General features: G+C 46.5%; 1 long non-coding RNA gene across 3 annotated transcripts; it reads right to left on the bottom strand.

The window, feature by feature from the left end:
- Positions 1 to 3,520: 3,520 nt before the first annotated feature.
- LOC133069965 (uncharacterized) lies at positions 3,521 to 17,946 on the bottom strand. Of its 3 annotated transcripts, XR_009696041.1 has the most exons (6): positions 16,652 to 17,946; positions 12,891 to 15,545; positions 12,280 to 12,360; positions 9,997 to 10,078; positions 9,784 to 9,892; positions 3,521 to 4,191 (listed from the first exon to the last, which is right to left on the bottom strand). It is a non-coding gene; the product is annotated as an uncharacterized LOC133069965 (long non-coding RNA). The 3 variants fall into 3 exon arrangements; XR_009696040.1 differs by having other exon boundaries at positions 12,280 to 15,545; XR_009696042.1 differs by having other exon boundaries at positions 9,784 to 9,845; positions 12,280 to 15,545.
- Positions 17,947 to 19,214: the final 1,268 nt, after the last annotated feature.

Here is a 19,214-nt window from a genome sequence, read left to right as displayed (position 1 = left end):
GCCTCTGTCATGAGACAGTGATTGCCCGTGGGGGTGGAAAGTCCCCTCTGGGAGGCTTTGTGGAGTGGACAGAAGAGGAGAGAGGACAAGGGGGGAAGTGGATGTGGGCTTCTGCCAAGGAGCAGTCAGGAGATGAGGGGTGTGGGAATGTCCCCTGTAACAGTGGACAACCCAGGACTGAGCAAACAAGTTTGGAAGGGCTGGCTTCCTGGAGGCAGCATCTGAATGGGATATACTCTCTACTCAGGCTCAGAAAAGGGGCTTCCCAGGTGGCTTAGTGGTAAAGAATCCACCTGCCAATCCAGGAGACTACAGTTTGGATCCCTAGGTCGGGAAAATCCCCTGGAGAAGAAAGTGGCAACCCACTTTAGTCTTCTTGCCTGGATAATCCCATGGACAGAGGAGCCTGGTGGGCTACAGTCCATGGAGTCACAAAGAGTAAGACATGACTGAGCGCGCACACCCACCCACCCACCCACACCCACACACACACACACACAGGCTCAGAAAACCAAATCTCTTCCTGTGTTTGTCTCCTGAATCTCCAGGCATCTCACACAGCCACTCAGCAGAGGAAGGCATTCAAGGGTGCAGGAATAAGCCGGGGGGACAGCAGGGATTGGAAATCCAGGACCTCCAGCGCTCCCTGTAAGGAAGGATTCTTGGAGACTGCAGGGAGGTGGGTTGTTATGATCGTTGTTTCTGTGTTTTGAGAGGGAAGTTTTGTTTTTGCTTGGATGGGCTTCTCTCTACCAAAGTAAATTTGAGGCAATGCATCTGTTTCAGAAAGGATACTTCAGGAATAAGAAGGATTTGGGATTTCTGACCAAGGCTATATGCTTCTTGAGTGTGGCTCCACATCCTACTGGCATCAGAAAGTAGGAGGAGTATCTAAACTGGGAGTTAGAGATTAAGGCATATAGTCTCACTTGAGCCTCTAGCATCTCCAAGGCACAGCGCTGAGCATATCTCCTCATCACTCAGGTGTTATAAAGGGCACCTGTAACCTCTCCTACCTTTGAGCCCTCTGACTTTCTGTTGCCTTGGCTGGAAACCATCTCTTAGCATTCGACATCATCAGGTGGGAGAGGCTTGGATGAAGATTTGCGTCTTCCCTTCGGAGGAAATCACAAGTACTGACGCCTATTTTGTAGGTCACAGCCATACCCTGGGACATTGGTTCCAGCATCTGAGGCAGATTCCAGCTTCTGCAGATGTTCCAGTCCCATAGCCAGTCCTCCATAGGCGAGGGTTCAACCAGTTATTGTTCACCATCCGCCTCTGGTTGAATCCCCGCAGACACGGAGAGACGGAGAGTGGAGCATCTAACATGCTTTATATTTTGTTTTGGCATGTGCAGAAAGTGTTCAAGTACATTTATTCTAGATGGGTGTTAAAAATAGTAAGTTTTTTCCCTATAGTCTATGAAGAAACAATTTATAAGGTATCAATCAATCTTTGGGCTTCCCGTGTGGCACTAGTGGTAAAGAACCCATCTTCCAATGCAGGAGACATAAGAGATGCCGGTTCAATCTCTGGGTTGGGAAGATCCCCTGGAGGAGAGCATGGCAACCAGCTCTAGTATTCTTGCCTGGAAAATCCCATGAACAGAAGGGCCTGGCAGGATATAGTCCATGGGTCACAAAGAGTTGGACACAACTGCAGTGACTTAGCACACACACAGGCAGTTAAACATTGATTTTCTTATAAAGAAGAATCGAGTCTAAGTATTTTAAAGACCTTTTCATGGAAGGTAGCTTTGAGGGCATGTGAATAATGCCAAGAATAGGATTTAGACTTTCCACCTCAGTTCAGTTCAATCGCTCAGTCACGTCTGATTCTGCGACCCCATGGACTGCAGCACACCAGGTTTCCTTGTCCATCACCAACTCCCAGAGCTTACTCAAACTCATGTCTATCGAGTCGATGATGCCATCCAACCATCTCATCCTCGGTCGTCCCCTTCTCCTCCTGCCTTCAATCTTGCCCAGCATCAAGGTCTTTTCCAATGAGTCAGTTCTTTGAATCAGGTAGCCAAAGTATTGGAGCTTCAGCTTCAGCATCAGTCCTTCCAATGAATATTCAGGACTGATTTCCTTTAGGATTGACTGGTTTGATCTCCTTTCCACCTCACTCCAGGGTAAGCTCAACAAGGTTTGTCTGATGTCTTTCTCTAACACTCTCTCAGAATAATTTTTGAATTGAACTAAACGTCCATGACACAGCGATAACCAGCAGGCACCTAGGCTGGTTGTACATGTTCGTGTGTGCATGCATGGTGGCATGTGTGTGTGTGTGGTGTCAAGTGTGCACGTGTGTGCATGCATGTGCTTGTGTGCATGCACACACGTGTGTGCGCGCACATATGACCAAATGTGTGCTTGCACGTGTTCTCATGCTTGTGTGCGTCCATGTGCTGGGACAGACTGGGCTGGAAGAGAGACCCGGGGAACAGACAGAGTGAGTTGTATTCCCAAACTCGGGTGGTGCCTTGGCTCTGACGCTGGCCCAGCCCTCCAGGGCTGGAGGGCATTACTGGCTCTATCTTAAGCCAGGATTCCCTTTCACCCACTGCAGACAGAGCATAAAAATATCTCCAGCGGGTAGCTTTCCCAAAAGGGGGAGGCCCTTCACTTTCACGGGAAATACTGCATTTAAGGAAAAATAAATCCCCTGGAGGGGCTGAGGTGGGGTTTAGCCATCACTGGGGTTTGTTTCCCAGGGCATCCGGGACGAAGAGTGCTGAGCTGTCGCTGGGAAACCCGGAAGGGGAAACGTGGACGTCGCGCCTCCCTCCGATGGGGGGAGGTGGACCAAAGGATGGTGCGCTTCTCTTCTGGCCAAGTTGCCTGCAGATTCCTCCTGTGAGGTCAGCCTCGCCCCCCCCACCCTGCTCTGCTTCCTGCCGCAGCCACTGGGCACCTCGTCCTTTCCTCAAGCAGCCTGATTCTCCAGCCACCAAAAATAACAACACTTGATACCAGGCCTCTGAAAGCTTTGGCTGGGGTCATGTTTCCAAATTCTTGACTCGAGAATTGTTAAATGAGAACTCCTATTTTTTTTTCCAGTCAGGCTATTTTTTTCCTCTTTTTTTTCTCAAGATGTTGGGAGAACCCCAACCAAGGAATCAGTGCTTAATGGGTCACAGGGTATAAATAGCAGTGTTGAGATCCTAACACAAGGCTCTTTGTACTATCATGCAACTGAACCTTAAAAAAAAAAAAAAAGAAGAAGAAGAAAGCTTCCAAACAGACCAGTTAACATACCAGCCTGGGGACTGGGGACGAGGGAGGGGCAGCATTGCTGAGCCCAAGCTGCGTTCTATATTTGTCCATGCCTGCATTCCACTACTGCCGTCTATTTACAGCCTGGCCGTGTACACAGGATCCCCTATTCATTAAATATGGATGTTAAAAAAAAAAGATTCTGTATATATTTTTATTCTGCTGAATAGTTCACAGACATACATGAAGCCAATAAAGTCAATCTTAAGTGCGAATCCTGAGTCTGGGCTGGCATCCCTGGCTCCTAACTCTGTAATTGTTATTTTACTTGTCAACATGAGCAAATTCTTCTCATCCATGAAATGGGAACAAACACACATGTTCACTAAGCTTGGCTCTAAGTGACACATAGTGTTGTTCTAAAAATTAAGAGAGAAGATCTGTGGTCTTCCTGGCTTTGAGGCGCTTTAAATATGAGATATTATCCTAATTAAACTAAATTTTCATCATGGGGTCAGTCCTTTAATGAAGTTAAATGGGAGGATCCATTAATTTGCTATCAGTCATTGTATTTGGAGTTCCTGAGGGATCCTGAAAATTGATGAATTATGACAAGCCCAACGGTATATTTCTGGCTGATTATGGCAAGCCCTGGGTGGTATTAAAAGAGATGCCAATTTTTATGTGACAGTGAAATTCATAGTCTCTAACAGAAGTACGGTTATACCAGTGAAAGGGACCAGGCTGAAGGGCATGTGACTTAGCAGCTGACAAGTGCAATAATTCTCAGAATTTTGTGGCTCAAAATGTGTGCTGGCTACTAAGAACTGGGATTTTAGAAACAGAAAGTTCAGGTTACAAGCCTACTGGGCAGAAACTCGAACTCTCGGTGCTGGCAACATGCCCCGGGCACTCAGGGGTGGGCCAAGGTTCTGCCCATTCAGTGTCCGATGTTTAAATTCTGAGTCTGTAAGCAAAAAAAAAAAATGTTGGAAGGGTTCCCTTACCTTTTGGAAACTGCAAAATAAAATCTCCTTTGGCAAAGAGTCTCTTTCTTTTGTGGGCTCTCCTACAGGGCTTCTTGGGCAGGATTTACCTCTGGGCTGCCATGACCCCAGTTCCCCAGCTGCCTGCTGTCCGTCTTCCGGTGGGGGTGGGGGTTGGGGGGTGTGGGGTGGGGGCAGGGGTAACACTGTTGTTCAAGTCCTTGAATTAGCCAGAAAATTAGCAGGAAAACAAAACAGTAGGGGGTCAAAGTGGGGTTCATACCACATGGTGAAAGTATCTCAGAGATGAAGCTGCCTGTTAATGAGGTTTAGAGTTTCAGTGGCTGATATTTGAGTTGGGTTGCTAGGAGAGAGAAGCAAAGGGTACAGGCAGCCCTGTTTACCCCTAGCATTGGCCCAGAACCCGGGTACAGGCATATTTAGATACCAAGGATCACACGTTGAACACGTACTAGGTAGAGCTACAGCAGGAAGCATTTTAAATAGATCATTTCATTCAATATCCACAAACGTCCTGTGAGACCAGTGCTTTCCTTGTGCCCAGTCTGCATAAGAAAACAGAGCCCTAGAAAATAACTTGCCCAGACTTCATAGCTAACTACACTCTGCAGGGTGAATTTGAACCCAGACTATTGGATGTCCAAGCCTAGGCGGTTACTGACTTAGGTAAACTTCCTTTTTGCATAGCTGTAGACCCAGGTTCAATCCCTGGATCAGAAAGGTCCCCTTGAGAAGGGAACGGCAACCCACTCCAGTACTCTTGCCTGGAGAATCCCATGCACAGAGGAGCCTGGCGGACTACAATTCATGGGGTTGCAAAGAGTCCAACACGACTGAGTAACTCACACCCCCCCCCCAAAACACACACCCTAAGCCTAGTGCAAATGTATCAGGGCTCTCCCGGGGCCATGCAGGGTTGGGGGTGGGGATGTCTGAGATGTTTGGGGATGAAAGGTCGCAGTGTTACAGACTGAGAACCAGTCCCAGAGGCCAGGGCTCCTGGCTCCCGACTCCTCTCCCTGCTGAGAGTGTCCGGCAGCCCTGCTGGACCTAAATCAGGAACATCTGAATGGCAGATTTGAGCCCAAGTGTCCACCACAGCCCGCCTCTCCTCCACGCACAGGGCACAGAAGAACGCTGCCTGCCCAGAGCTGTGACTTTGGAGGTAAGATCTGAGCTTACTTCCTACCAATGCCATACACTGATGAGAAGAAAATCTGAACTTCACGACTTTGTATGCACCCAGAAAATAGCATTTAAAAGCATCCTAATCGGTAAAGATTTAAAAAAAAAAAAAAAAGAGCCTTGTTCTTTGGCTCAGTTTGGTATTCTGATGTAAAAAAGCATGTTCTCTGCGTCTTAGCTTCCCGGGAGCTACACTGCTTAACTTCTCTAGGTCTCTGGAAGGACTACAGCCCTTGCCTCTTACATGTTGAACTTTGAGACACAAATTGTTTTGTTTCTTTCTTTTTAAAACAATTTTTGGACACACCAAGGGGCTGACAGCATACCTATGTCTTTGGGAGTGAAAGCTCAGAGCCCTAACCACTGGACTACCAGTGAATTCCTGAGACACAAACCTCTAACCCTGACTCATGCCACTCTCTGCTCCTGCAAAAAAAAATCCTGAAAGCTTCGAAGGAATTCTGAAATTTTACCCTCTTTAATCCTAATTCAACACAGCATCCGTGAGCATCTGTAATGGCTATGTCAAATGCTTTCCTCAGCTTATTGCTCCATTCTGTGTTGATCCGTGGGCTTCCCAGGTGACGCTAGTGGTAAAGAACCCACCTGCCAATGCAGGGGACATAAGAGATGGAGGTTCAGCCCCTGAGTTGGGAAGACCCCCTAGAGGAGGGCATGGCAACCCACTCCAGTGTTCTTGCTTGGAGAATCCCATGGACAGAGGAGCCTGGTGGGCTACAGTCCATGGGAGCACAAAGAGTGGGATACGACTGAAGTGACTTAGCACACACACACACACACACACACACACACACACACGTTTATCTGTCTCTTCCCCATAGACCGGGAGCTTCCTGAAGATCCCAAGCCTACCTTACCCTTTTCTGCCGTGGCACCCAGCACGGAGCCTTGTACACATACAGAGCACACACGGAACAAGCAAGTCAGTGGAGGCAGGAATGAACACGTGATGCCCATGCAGCATACACACGATCCTCAGGGTAGAGGATGGAGAACACCTCCTGAGTGCCCAGAATGTCCTGGTTCAATTCTGTTCCACCACACCTGGCAACTTGCCAGGCAGCCTGGCCCACTTCCTGCTGGATGTGCTTTGCATCACCTATTACCATCCTTGCCTAACCCTGGGGGGTGGGGAGGGAGGCGTGTTCTTCTTTTTGTTCTGAAGTGTGCCCCCAGCTTAACATCAATTCTTTCTTTTTTTTTCATTTTTCTATAGCATCAATTCATTTTTACTCACTTATCTAGGCATTTCTCCCAAGGTGAATCTTGCTCCGCTTCACATAAATGGACGATATTTGCATCTTCCACGCCCTCTTCCCATCCATGCCCTAAACCAGACTGGTCTCCAAGTCTGATCTACTTTGTTGAAATGGCTCATCTCCTAGCTCCTCTGTGCTGCGATGCTGGTCCAGTTCCTCAGAATCTAGTGGCCTGTCAGCGGCCTTAACTCCACACGCCCGAGCCGCAGTTCCATCCTTCATGAAAACCTCTGCCCCGGTGACTTCTCCCGACACTGCTGTCATGACAGACACCCTTGGACCCCTGACGTCTTCTCATACATGAGTTTCAGGGCCTTTGGAAATTCCCCCTGATGCTATAGTCAGACTTCATGTCCCATTACTCCCCAGTAATTATCTTTCAGTTAGGAGTCACAGATTCTGCTTGGTCCCCACATACGCGATGCTTATTTTTGCTCCGTCTGATGTAGTGGTTTCCCCCACCTCCAGGGTACCTCCTGGAACCCATCCTTTCCATGAAATCTTCCTTTCCCTTCCATCACCAGCTTGACTTGCTCCCTTCTTTGAACCTTGCAGCCAAAGTATGCATCAGGCCTCCCTTGACCTGCTTGAACGTCATCTTAGGTGGGATCTATAATTTAATGTATGTTAGTTCAAAATTTGCAAGTAGATTCTAAGTTCTTTGAGAACAGGATCTGAGTTTTGTTCCTCATAATCAGTATCTGCTGGAGGGACGGACTTACAAAAGTTGTGTCATATGCTCGTGCCTAAGACTGCCTGACTTTCCTGAGGAAAACTGGGAAAGCATTTACAAAATGTTATACATATTTTTTCTGGGAAAAATCAGGGCTTGCAATGGGGGTCTTGTTTGCATTGGCTGCTGTTGCTACTTTCTTCCATTTTTGCTTTTTTTCTATTTATTCAAAAAAGTTTTAAAAGTTTTTGGCCATATCATTTGGTCACTTGGAATACCAGGTGGCATGTGGGATCTTAGTTCCCTGACCAGGGATACAACCCACACCACCTGCACTGGAAGTTCAGAGTCTTAAACCTCTGGATCACCAGGAAAGTCCCCATTTCTGCTTTTTCTTTCTCCTTTCTCTTTTTACTCATTAAATGTCTGTTGTGCTTCAGTCCTTTTTCTGTAGGCTACAAGACTGCCAGAACTTAAAAACATGATAACAATCTAAAATCCTCAAAGCCTTAACACATAGGATGCATACAATGAATGTTTGTTGAATGAATTAATTCATAAAACTTCTGGTCTCTAGAATCCATCAGATCCCATCTTATTGAAGCCAAACGCCTCCTTCTTTGTGCTGAAAGCCTAAACTCTGGCTTGTCAACGCTTTAGTCCCCTGAGCACTTCCTTCATTGCTGTTTTTCTGTTTTCTCCTCTTTCTTCCATCTCCATTCTGCCCTCTTCAATCTTCTAGTGTCCTCTTAAAAATGATTATTTAGCTTTTAAAGCATCCTCTTATGGCATAAAGTTCCATGATTATTCATTACAATTGTTGGACATTATCATATTTGCTGTAGCAAGAGGCAATCCACCGAGATTAATCAGTGTGAAATGTGCAATTTATGAAATGACCTCTGTATACCCTAAGAAAAAAATGTAACTCATTTATAAGAGATGAGGATGTTGGTGTAGTTGTTACTAGAACCTCCAAAGGTGATTGTGTATATTTAAAAAAAAAATCATCTTGCCTTCTTGATTGGAGCTGCAGAGTGAAGGTATGTGTGGCAGTGGTATTGTCTTAAAGTCCCTTGTGTTGACTCTGAACCCCACCCTGCATCCACCAGGGAGCTGTCAAGGGACCTTAAGTAATAATGTTACATATCAGGATACCTAGCGCTTCCCCAGTTGCTCAGCCATGAAGAATCCGCTTGCAGTGCAGAAGACGCAGGAGAGGTGGGTACGATCCCTGGGTCAGGAAGATCCCCTGGAGGAAGGCATGGCAATCCACTCCAGTGCTCTTGCCTGAAGAATCCCATGGACAGAGAAGCCTGGCGGGCTACAGTCCATAGGGTCACAAAGAGTTGGACATGACTGAAGTGACTGAGCACACACTCAGGCAGACACGCACATCAGGATGCCCCATGTTGTTGGCCCACAACAGAGCTAAGGATCCTCTAAGGGCACCTCTTGAGAAAACCAAGACAGGAATCAGGATGAGAAAATAGGAAATATTCCATAGGAAACCTAACTGCAGGCATAGACAGTCTGTATTTTAAAGCTAATAATTTATGTTTTCCTTGTGATAGCAATTCTACATTTTATTTAGCATAGCAATCACCCCAATTGATTTATAAAAGCAAAATTGCCTAATCAATGGACTAGAAATACAGTCACTGTGAATATAAATTCTTTCCTCTTCTAATGATCCCAGGCTAATCATTGCAGTTCTTCTGACTCGTTTTCCTGATTAAACCAGGAGAATAGAGACAAGAGGAACATGTGACTCCTGCATTAGCAAGCTAAGCCATGAAGCACTAGAAGAAACCAGTGGGTGAAAGGGGCTAGTGAGACTTGTATAATCCATTCTGGGGCACACGCCTTACCTAATATTTGCTATATTGATATTGGAGAAGGAGATGGCAACCCACCCCAGTATACTTGCCCGGAGAATCCCAGGGACGGGGGAGCCTGGTGGGCTGCCGTCTACGGGGTCGCACAGAGTCAGACACGACTGAAGTGACTTAGCAGCAGCAGCAGCTATATTGATAGCCGCCCCCCCAACTGCCAAAGTGTTACTCTTAAATATTGGGAAAAAAGTGGTGGGGATTTAGAGTTAGCAGATCTAAATTTAAGTAGAGGCTTCTCTTAGTAACTATATACAGTAAGTCCCCTATGTATGAATGAATTCCATTCCGAGAGTGTGTTCATAAATCCGATTTGTTTGTAAGTCAACAAAGTTAGCCTAGGTACCCAACTAACACAGTTAGTATAGTACTGTACTGTAATAGGTTTATAATACTTTTCACACAAATAATATATATAAAAAAACACAAAAAGTAAAGAAAACATTTGTAATCTGACAGTACAGTACCTTGAAAAGTATATTAGTACAGTATAGTAGCTGGCATACAGGGGCTGGCACTCACATTAGCATCTTTGGAATTTTGCAACTTGAAGGTCCTGGTGGCTCAGTCTGTAAAGAATCCACCTGCAATGCAGAAGACTTGAGTTCGATTCCTGGGTCCGAAAGATCCCCTGGAGAAAGAAATGGCAACCCACGCTAGCACTCTTGCCTGGAGAATCCCATGAGATTGCGGAGTAGGACATGATTGAGCAACTAAACCATGCAGGGGACTTACTGTAACTTGAAGCAATTCTCTAGACTTCTCTGCCTCAGTTTTCTGTTCTGTAAGACGGCTTCCAATGCTTTTGTTTTCTAGGCTGTCATGAGAAAGAAGTCAATGACATGAGAGAAGCCAAAGCCTTTGTCAGTCACAAGGTATTCTATTGGTAATCAGCAGAATAATTTTTTTTCTTGCTCAGTTTAGAACCATGCGCCTGTTTACATGACAGCATCCTTGTTTAAATCCAGCGGTGCTTTGCCCCAAATGCCTCTCTTTCTAACTGTATTCAGGCAACAGAAAAACTCTGCTGATTTTCCTCCTGTAATCCCAGGTCCCGCGTGCTGGTCTCTTCAACACAATGTTGATGCGTGTTGGCTCAGACAGTGGAAGATCCTCACTGTTCAGTGGCTGATAGGAAGGCTGAGGGTCCATGGTTGAGCTGAGCTGACCAGAGGGCACTTCCCCACCCCAGATTGGAGACAACTCTGTGCAAAGAACCTGAGCTTTTCAGCAAAGTGAAGCATCCCCCACCTGTGACATCCTGAGTGACAGGCCAGTGCAAGGCACTGCAGCAGCAGCACAGAGGGAGGGGCAGAAGAGACGTTTACAGCCTGTTAGGATGAAGGTCCTGACACTTCACTTACTCCCCCCCTTTTTCTTTCTTTCTTTTTTCATCAAAATCAGAATCTTTCTTTATGATTTCTACTTTTGCCCAAGGTAGAATCTTTTAAAAAAATGTTATTGGCATATAGTTGATTTACAATGTTGTATTAGTGTCAGGTATAAAGGAAAGTAAATCAGTTTCATATATGTATACAACATATATATGGTTCAATCCTGGGTCGGGAAGATCCTGTGGAGGAGGGCATGCTAACCCACTCCAGTATTTTTGCCTGGAGAATCCCATGGACAGAGGAGCCTGGCAGGCTGCAGTCCACTGCATCGCACAGAGCTGCACACGTCTAAAGCAACTTAACAGGCACGCATGCACACGTAATAATATATATATATGTATGCATGTATATGCATATATATGTGTATATATAGGCTTCCCAGGTGGTGCTAGTGGTAAAGAACCCATCTGCCAATGCAGGGAGACATAAGAGACATGGGTTCGATCCCTGGGTCAGGAAGATCCCCTGGAGAAGGGCAAGGCAACCCACTCCAGTATACTTGCCTGGAGAATCCTCATGGACAGAGAAGCCTAGTGGTCTACAGTCTACAGGGTTGCAAAGAGTCGGACATGACTGAAGTGAATTAGCATACATACATTTTATATCTATCTATCTATCTATCTATCTATATATACACACACACACACACACACACATACATATATATATTCCTGCAGAATTTTTATTATTTTTCCTTTTTGCCAAAAGTTTTTTTAAAAAAAATAATAAAAAATTCCAGATGGGACTCTCAGAGACAACCCCCTCCCCAGGGACTGACCCCACAAGCTTTCCAGTCACCTTCCTCCTGCATTCTTTGTCCCCACCAAACCATCCCAACCAGAGCAGCGTGACTCACTCCTCTTGGCAGCGTCACAGCCCTGCTTGTACGCTGACAGTGGTAAAGTTGGCTGCTAGGAGTTCAGTCCTGAGATCACTCCCTTAGGGGCAGGGAGGCAAACAGTTTAGAAACAAGGAAGTTGAAAGTGAGCACACAGCTGCCAGCTTGTTGGCCACCACTGACCCCTCCACGCTGGACTCACTGTGCCCTGACATCCAAGGGAACACACCTCTCTTTCTGGGCAGCTGTCCTCTCTGCTGCCTATGACCCCACAGGCTGAGACCACTCAGCCCCAGTGGGCACAAGCCCCGTAGGCTGCAGCTCTACATGTGCCCTAGACTTGGGCCCTGCAGCTGCAAGCTTCAGAGACTGCTGCAGAGATCTAAGGTTATCGTCCACATCCAGACCACCCCTCGGCCACTGTGTAGCAGTCACTTGTTTGGCTGGGATCGATCCTACCCCTGGCTCCAGGGAAGACCCCTAACTAGATGCCAGTCAGGGAAATCTTATCCCCTTGCTCTGGGATCAGTCAAGGTGTGGGCAGACCTAAGCCAATCAGAGCAGGCTATTCCTTTGGCCACGTGATGTCAGGACCAAGCCACACAGAGACAAGCTTGTTGCTCTTTCTGGTCTGTTCTAGGAGGGATGCCCCTGCTCTCTTTCCTCTTGGGTGTGAATAAGAAAGCACGTCAACCATGTTATAATCTTGGGGGAAGCCTGTCTGAAGATAAAATCAACACAGGGAAGGTGGAGCTAAGAGAAGCAAGGGAGAGGTGAGGTACAAACCTGAAGTGAGTCAGACCTCAATCTGGTCTGCTGTGGATTCTTCAGTTACAAGAGCCAATAAGTTCCCCTTAGAGTTGAATCCTGTTTGAATAGATTGTTTTTGTGACTTTGCATTTGAAAGCATCATCACCGATAGAAGCATCACAACCTGGGACAGCCAGAGGAGGCGAAAAAAACTCGGGAAGTTATTTACATGTCAACTTGACTAGACCATGGTACCCAGTTATTTGGCCAAGTGAAGGGCAGTTCATCCACAGGCTCACCCAGTCCTGATGTTGCTGTGAAGGTACTTTTTGGATATGATTAGCACTGAAATCAGTAGACCATGAGTAAAGCAGGTTGCTCTCCATAATGTGGGTGGGCCTCATCCAATCAGGGGAAGGCCTCAAAAGCCAAGACTGGGGTTTCCTGAAGAAGGAATTCTCAAGACAACAACAAAGATACTCTGCCTGAGTTTCAGCCTGCCAAGCTCAGCCACCATGGTGACTTATAAATACATTTATTATAGCTCAAGGGAAAGCAGCCAGGCAGCAGCTCCCATGTGAATTATCCCACATGAAGTTTTTAGCCCACACTGAAATAAGACAGTTTACAAGCCTCCTTCACTGTACCTTCCATGTTGTAGCACCACGGGTACTTCCAGTCTTGTCAGATCTGCCCAAAGTAGTCAGCCTCCTTAGGCATATAAACTCTGACTGCTCTGCCTCTTGTGGCCTTCCAATGGGAACCAGAGGGAAGGGAGGCTCACCCATAGCCCCCGCCCCGCTCCCATCAGCCTTGCAGGAAGGACTCTGCATTTCTCCTGGGACCTTTGACTTCCTGGCTCTGATCATGGACCTCAAGGCACACACCTGACCATGGCAGTTCTTCAAGGCAGGACAGAAATGTGACCCAGTGAACTGTAACTGCGCCAAAGCCAGGAGAACCTGCTTCTAGACAAGGCTGCATCCTGAAGATGAGCCTGAGATTTAGGGGAAAGTCTTGGATAAACACTTCATAGACAGCCAGAGAAAAGTTAATCAGTGATGTTATCCAGAAACTAGTCTCAGTCTTGATATTTTTAGAAATTAAACGAAAGGGGAAGTAAGTTCCTGAATTCATGACTAAGGTAAATCTTCTATAGGTAGAGGGATCCAAGTTAGGTAAAAGTCAGCATCTTTATGCTACTTTGGAGCTTATGGCACATGTTTGTGTACATAATTCTACGTTAGTTAATTTAGGATAAAACTGGCCTTAACCCTTGTTGCTAGAGAGAACCAGAATCAGAACTGAAGCATCTATAGATGTCTCCAAGCCACGCTCTCTCTGGCCCCTAGAATACAGTGGCCTTCCTTCCTTTACTCCCTCAGGGCCAAGGATGGATGGGACCAGTAGAAGCCAGGCAGAGGAGGGCCCTGACGACTTGCAGCAGAAGCCTGATGGGCAGAGTTTGTAGGCACAAGAATGGACAAAATGTTGGAAATCCACATTCCCATCGAGAGTGACAGGGGAGGGGTCCATGGAGTAGGGGCTTGGATAGAAAACTCTGGAGTCTGGGAAGGTTTCAATAACCATTTAAAGAAGGAGTATCAGGGACTTCCCTGGTGGCCCAGTGGATAAAAATCCACCTGCCAATGCAGGGAATCTGTGTTCCATCCCCGGTCAGGGAAGATTCCACATGCCGAGAAGCAATTAAGCCAGTGTGGCATGACTACTGAAGCCTGCATGCTCTAGGGCCCGTGAGCCTCAACTACTGAGCCTCCAAGCTGCAACTACTGAAGCCCATGCACCTAGAGCCCACGCGCCACAACAAGAGAAGCCACCACAACGAGAAGCCCGCACACCACAATTAGAGAGTAGCCCCCGCGCTCTGCAACGAAAACCCAGCATAGTCAAAATAAAGGACAATCAGAGGGATTCCAGAAATAGAGGACCCATGGGAAAGACCTGAGTGGTGAGGTCTCAGGTGCTGGCCGAAGGATGAGGGGATGAAGGGATCACTCTCCCCGCCCTCTGATGCTCCCGGTTTCAGAATAATTGGACACTATGTTTATTATGTGACTATCCCAAGGAAACTTTACAAATCACTTAGCCCTCACAAGAGACTTAGGAAATAGGTACTATTTTTCTTGCCATTCTACAGATGAGGAGGCTGAGGTTTAGTGACATCTGGAAACTTGTCTGAGGGCATAGCCAAGTTGGGGTGGAGCCAGGTTTGGAATGAAGACAGTTATGTCTTTAACCACTTCGACCTGTTCTGAGTGGACTCTCACAGCAAAAGTATGGCTGTTGAAACTGCCACTAACCAGCTTCTAAGACCACCTGGGAGCTGCAGGTGAGTCAGGCTGTCTTCCTCTCTCTTCCCCTGCCAGGAGGAGGTGGCAAGCTGGAGTGAGTGCAGCCAGCCCCCACTTTTGCCTTTTTTTAATCTTTTGGCCTCACCCCACAGCACATGGGACCTTAGTTCCCAGACCAGGGATTGAACCTGCGGCTTCTGTATTGGAAGCGCAGAATCCTAACTGGGCTCCACAGCGTCTGCAGGATCCCCGTGCTTGCTCTTCGCCCCAGTCCCGTTGGCGGGCCCTGCTCTGTGACTGGCCCCACTCAGCTTCCTCCTCGGTACAACCTTTCTGGGTAACTTCTCCTCATGTAGGCTAACCCTGTTTTCACTGTTATCTTATAAACACATTTTTATGGTTCTTATTTTTCACCACAGTTTCCTCATTAAGATTAGAGACTAAATGGATTCCTTTAACAACTATTTACTGAGAGTCCAATATGCCACTCACCATTATGACACATTTATTATGCGCCAGACATCATAGTATGCACCTTATATACTCCTGTCAATTCGTCCCCTCAACAACTCCACGAGGGAAGTAATATCCTTAACCCATTTCACAGATAATTAAATGGAGGTTGGAGGGTTAAATCCTAAAGGTTAAAAACAGTGGGAGCTGGAATTTTAGCTTAAACAGTCTGATTCCAGAGCCCACATACTTTACCATGAAATAGATTTATAGAGAGAAAGAATAAGTGAAGCGAGTGAATGAATGGATGACTCTGACCAATGTTGGTTCTTCTCCTGTGATTCTTCCTCTCCAAGCTCTCATTCTTGCACACACCATCTCTTTTCGTTTACTGCTTGCAACTCAAGTCGTCCACCTAATTCCACTGAAGTCTTCAAACCCTCAGCAAACATGCAGATCAACGATGATCAGTGCAGTCTGGTACGGGGCTGACACTCAACTCAGCCAATGTTGGTCCCAGAGACCCTGAACGAGTTCCTTCCAGGGATACAAAAAGTTCATGATTACTGAAGGCTTACTTATGGACCTAAAGGTCCATGTGCAGAAAAGTGTAATTCATAATACATGGACATAAAATGATTTTTTAAAAAATAAATCCAACAATTTTACTGAAGTCAAAGTTCAATGTAGGTGTTTTTTTTTATTTTTCATCATACATCATTTTTATTGATTATCTTAAAAGAATACAATAGGTTCCATCACATCCTCACTCCCTCAGGTCTCCCCTCACCCACCTGCCACCAGCCACACAAGTACCGTCTTTGCTTTTAAAGCCTTACATAGACGGAGGGAGACCATTTTGGTGGGTTTTAGGTAGGCTGACCCTTCAGTAAACAAATCTGAGCAGATAACCTCTTAAGGAAAATATTCATTTCCTTTATTTGTAGTCTATAATTTTATTTCATTTTATTTTCAATATAATGATATATCTCCCAAAGTGTTGATAAGTTCACAAATCACCTGATGCTAAGCTTTACACCCAGGCTGTACCAAGTACAGGACTCCTGGGATTCTGGCCTAGGAGAGCAGATGTATCGTCTATGGGACAGCAGGGGGAGCCGCTTCTCACCAGTGTTTCGAAACTGCTGTGACCCCCTTTCATGATATAACCAGAAGTCGACTTTTTTTAAAGTTTTGTTTTTTTTTTTTTTTGTGGACCATTTTTAAAGTCTTCATTGAATTCGTTATGATATTCTTTCTGTTTCATGTTTTGGTTTTTTGGCTTTGAGGTATGTGGAACGTTAGCCCCCCGACCTGGGATCAAACTTGCGCCCCTTGCTTTGGAAAGGGAAATCTTAACCACTGGACACCAGGGAAGTTCCGTTTTTAGTGGTACATACTCACTGCACCCAAGTACCTAATGCCTAGCACACATACCCAGTACTGTCTCATATCTGACTGACATGAAAAACGCTATCATAGGGACTATCCAGTTTAATTCCTTAACCCTTTTTGAGGTAAGTACATGGTCATTTTAAAAATTGCAAAATAGAAACACTAAATTAACTGAATTACCTGAAAGAACCACACAAAGCCCAAGGTATCTGGAGACTCTCTGACCTTTATTCACTGTTCTTGCGTACCTGGGATAGAACTGGACAATTCTGAGGTGTGTTTTCACAAAAACTTGAATTTGTATCTCTCAGCATAGTTTCCCCTCAAAGAGCTTTGTGAAGGAGCAGAGCAGGCTGTGAGTACAGTTCTGCTGTATCAAGACAAACAGGCTCCAGTCAGAATAACTTCCTAGGAATTGAATTTCCACCGAAAAGGCTTCCAGGTTCCTCGATAAAATATATAAGGAGTGGACTGTTTTGTATGATTTCCATCTCAAGCTTCTATAATGGTTTTTGTGCCTGTTATCTAGAAAGAAAAATATGTTGATGAAGGAAGTCTTTTAGGAGGGTTGTGTCTAGGTATTCTTAACCCTGGAGCAAGGATTTATTTATTTTTTTTAGATTCCTGTCCATCTATTGCAATCCCCTTTTAAACAATGACTGAAAATGTTAAACAACTCTTAGATCACAGTGAAGTTCCTAGGTCCCCCGCTCCAAGGCTAGTAATGAAGAGTCATTTTGTTAAAAGGATGGGCTCATGCTTATTATTATTATTTTGGAAGATACTGCTACAGAGTATTAAATTCAATAATTAACAAAAATTAGAAGTTAATTAATTGGTGGCACCTCAAGGGCCCACTAGTAGAAAAAATTTTTTTCTAAGGTATAAGTTTTCCTCTAAAAAGACAACTCCCCTTCAGCAGTCAGTTGTTCCAGACTTTATCTGGCTTGCTAGTACCCATAGGAGCACAGCCTGAGATTTACTTACTAAATACATTTGTATTAACGTGCGCCGTGCATCAGTGTTTTTTGCTAATACAGTTGCCCCTTAAGCATGAGTGCTTACTCCACCAGCATGGAACATTTGCCTTATTATAGCCACAGTCTTTAAAAAGAAAAAAAAAAAAAAAAAAAAGGCAGCATCATGATTTCCAAAAAGGGAGTGACATTTGGGGCCGCTCCTGTCATGCGCCATCTCCAACTTAAGACAAATCCACCCTGTACGGCTTGGCCCGCGCCAAGGACCCTCGCAGGAGGCAGGCACGGCTGTTGCCGACGCGCGTTTGATCTTTTCTGGGCAGCCGAGGGCTCGCCACACCCCTGGGCTGGCTCCCGGATCGCTTGTTCGGCCTCGCTCAGCAGGAGCCAGACCTTTTACTTTATTTGGTCCACCACGCGGTGACCGTCCAGGGAGCGCGCTGGCGGCGACGCACGGCCTCGCGCCCGCACATTCCTCCCAGGAACGCCGGCGGGGGGCGCGAGGGATCAGGCTCGGCAGGGATCAAGGCCGCGGCTCCCCTCTAATTATAGCCGAGGCAGCTGGCTCGCCCATGGGCCTGGCGTTCAGTGCGGGATGGGACAGGGCGGCGTTGCGGGCGGGCGCGCCGCCGCTGCTTCCGGGCCCGGCCCCGGCCCCGCCCCGCCCCGGCCCCGCCCCCGGCCCCGCCCGCCGCCGGGTCCCGCTGCGGGGTCGCGCGGCTCCACGTGCGCAGATAGCGGTGCGGGGAGCAGGCGCTGTGCCCGTCTGTGCTGCCCGGGAAAAAGTTCTAGAATAAATAAATACGGGCGCGGCGTGAGTCAGGGTGCAGCACTGGAAACCACAGCAAGTCTCCTCGTGGGCGAAGGCCTTTACGCAGGCGGCTGGAGAGTCCGGGAGCCTCCGCCCCTTTCCTTCCCCTCGAGTAAACAGGGCTTGGCTGAACCAGCGGTTGTTTTCTTCCTTTTAAAAAACGCCATTCTGAGCAACCATAAAAAGTGAAAAAGATCTACAGTTTGACAGTTCCGACCTAGCTCCCGTATTTTCAACCGGCTTCTTGATTTGTATGAAGAAAATGGTGTCCCGTGGCCCCTTTCGGGCGTGATAGTTGCCCGCTGGACCTAATTAAAGCGCTTTGAATATAGGTTTGTGTTCCTATGTCAGAATTCCACCAAAGTTCCGGATGTAAGCGCCGGAAGAGAGTCGGTTCTCTATAGGAGAATTTAGCTCTGACTATACTTTCCAACTTCTGGAAAGAAACCAGCTCACCGTTATGTCTTGTCGGTACGTGCCCTTCTCCAGAAAACACGCACCCTACCTGCGGCATCGACTCGAAACTCCAAGGACGGTGTGGGGTGTGGGGCGGGGGGCGGGGGGGGGGGGGCTCTATGGCCTCTCAGCTGTTCAAAGCCTAGAATGAGGTGCCTCCTTAATAGGTGTTAAATAATAACAGCGACTGCCCATATGGTGCTTGTTAAGACAATAGTATTCCAAAACTTCCCTAATGACTGTGACCCTCCTGTGAAATTCTGATTTCAATTGTATGTGGGGTACAATAAATCTTTATCTTTTATCACCGAAAAAAAGCTAATCAAATTGCTGTTTGGAGGCTGGAATAACAACGTGGGTTAAGGCATGCAGCAGCCTCTTTCCACTTTGCAGCTCTCTCACGCTGTAGAGAACATGAAAGGCCCAAGGCCAAGGCTGCGTGTAAAGAAATGCTGATTTATTCAAGTCCTAGACAATCCTTACTCCTACGTTTCACTTCTCTGCACAACTCTCACTGGTACGGTTTAATATTTTAAAATCCTACGATAAAGGAAAATAAAACTCAGT

Source organism: Dama dama, chromosome 15 (assembly GCF_033118175.1).
Source record: "Dama dama isolate Ldn47 chromosome 15, ASM3311817v1, whole genome shotgun sequence".
In the NCBI taxonomy this organism is placed as follows: domain Eukaryota; kingdom Metazoa; phylum Chordata; class Mammalia; order Artiodactyla; family Cervidae; genus Dama; species Dama dama.
Note: the sequence above shows the minus strand (reverse complement) of the source record. Positions and strands in the feature narration are given on the sequence as shown.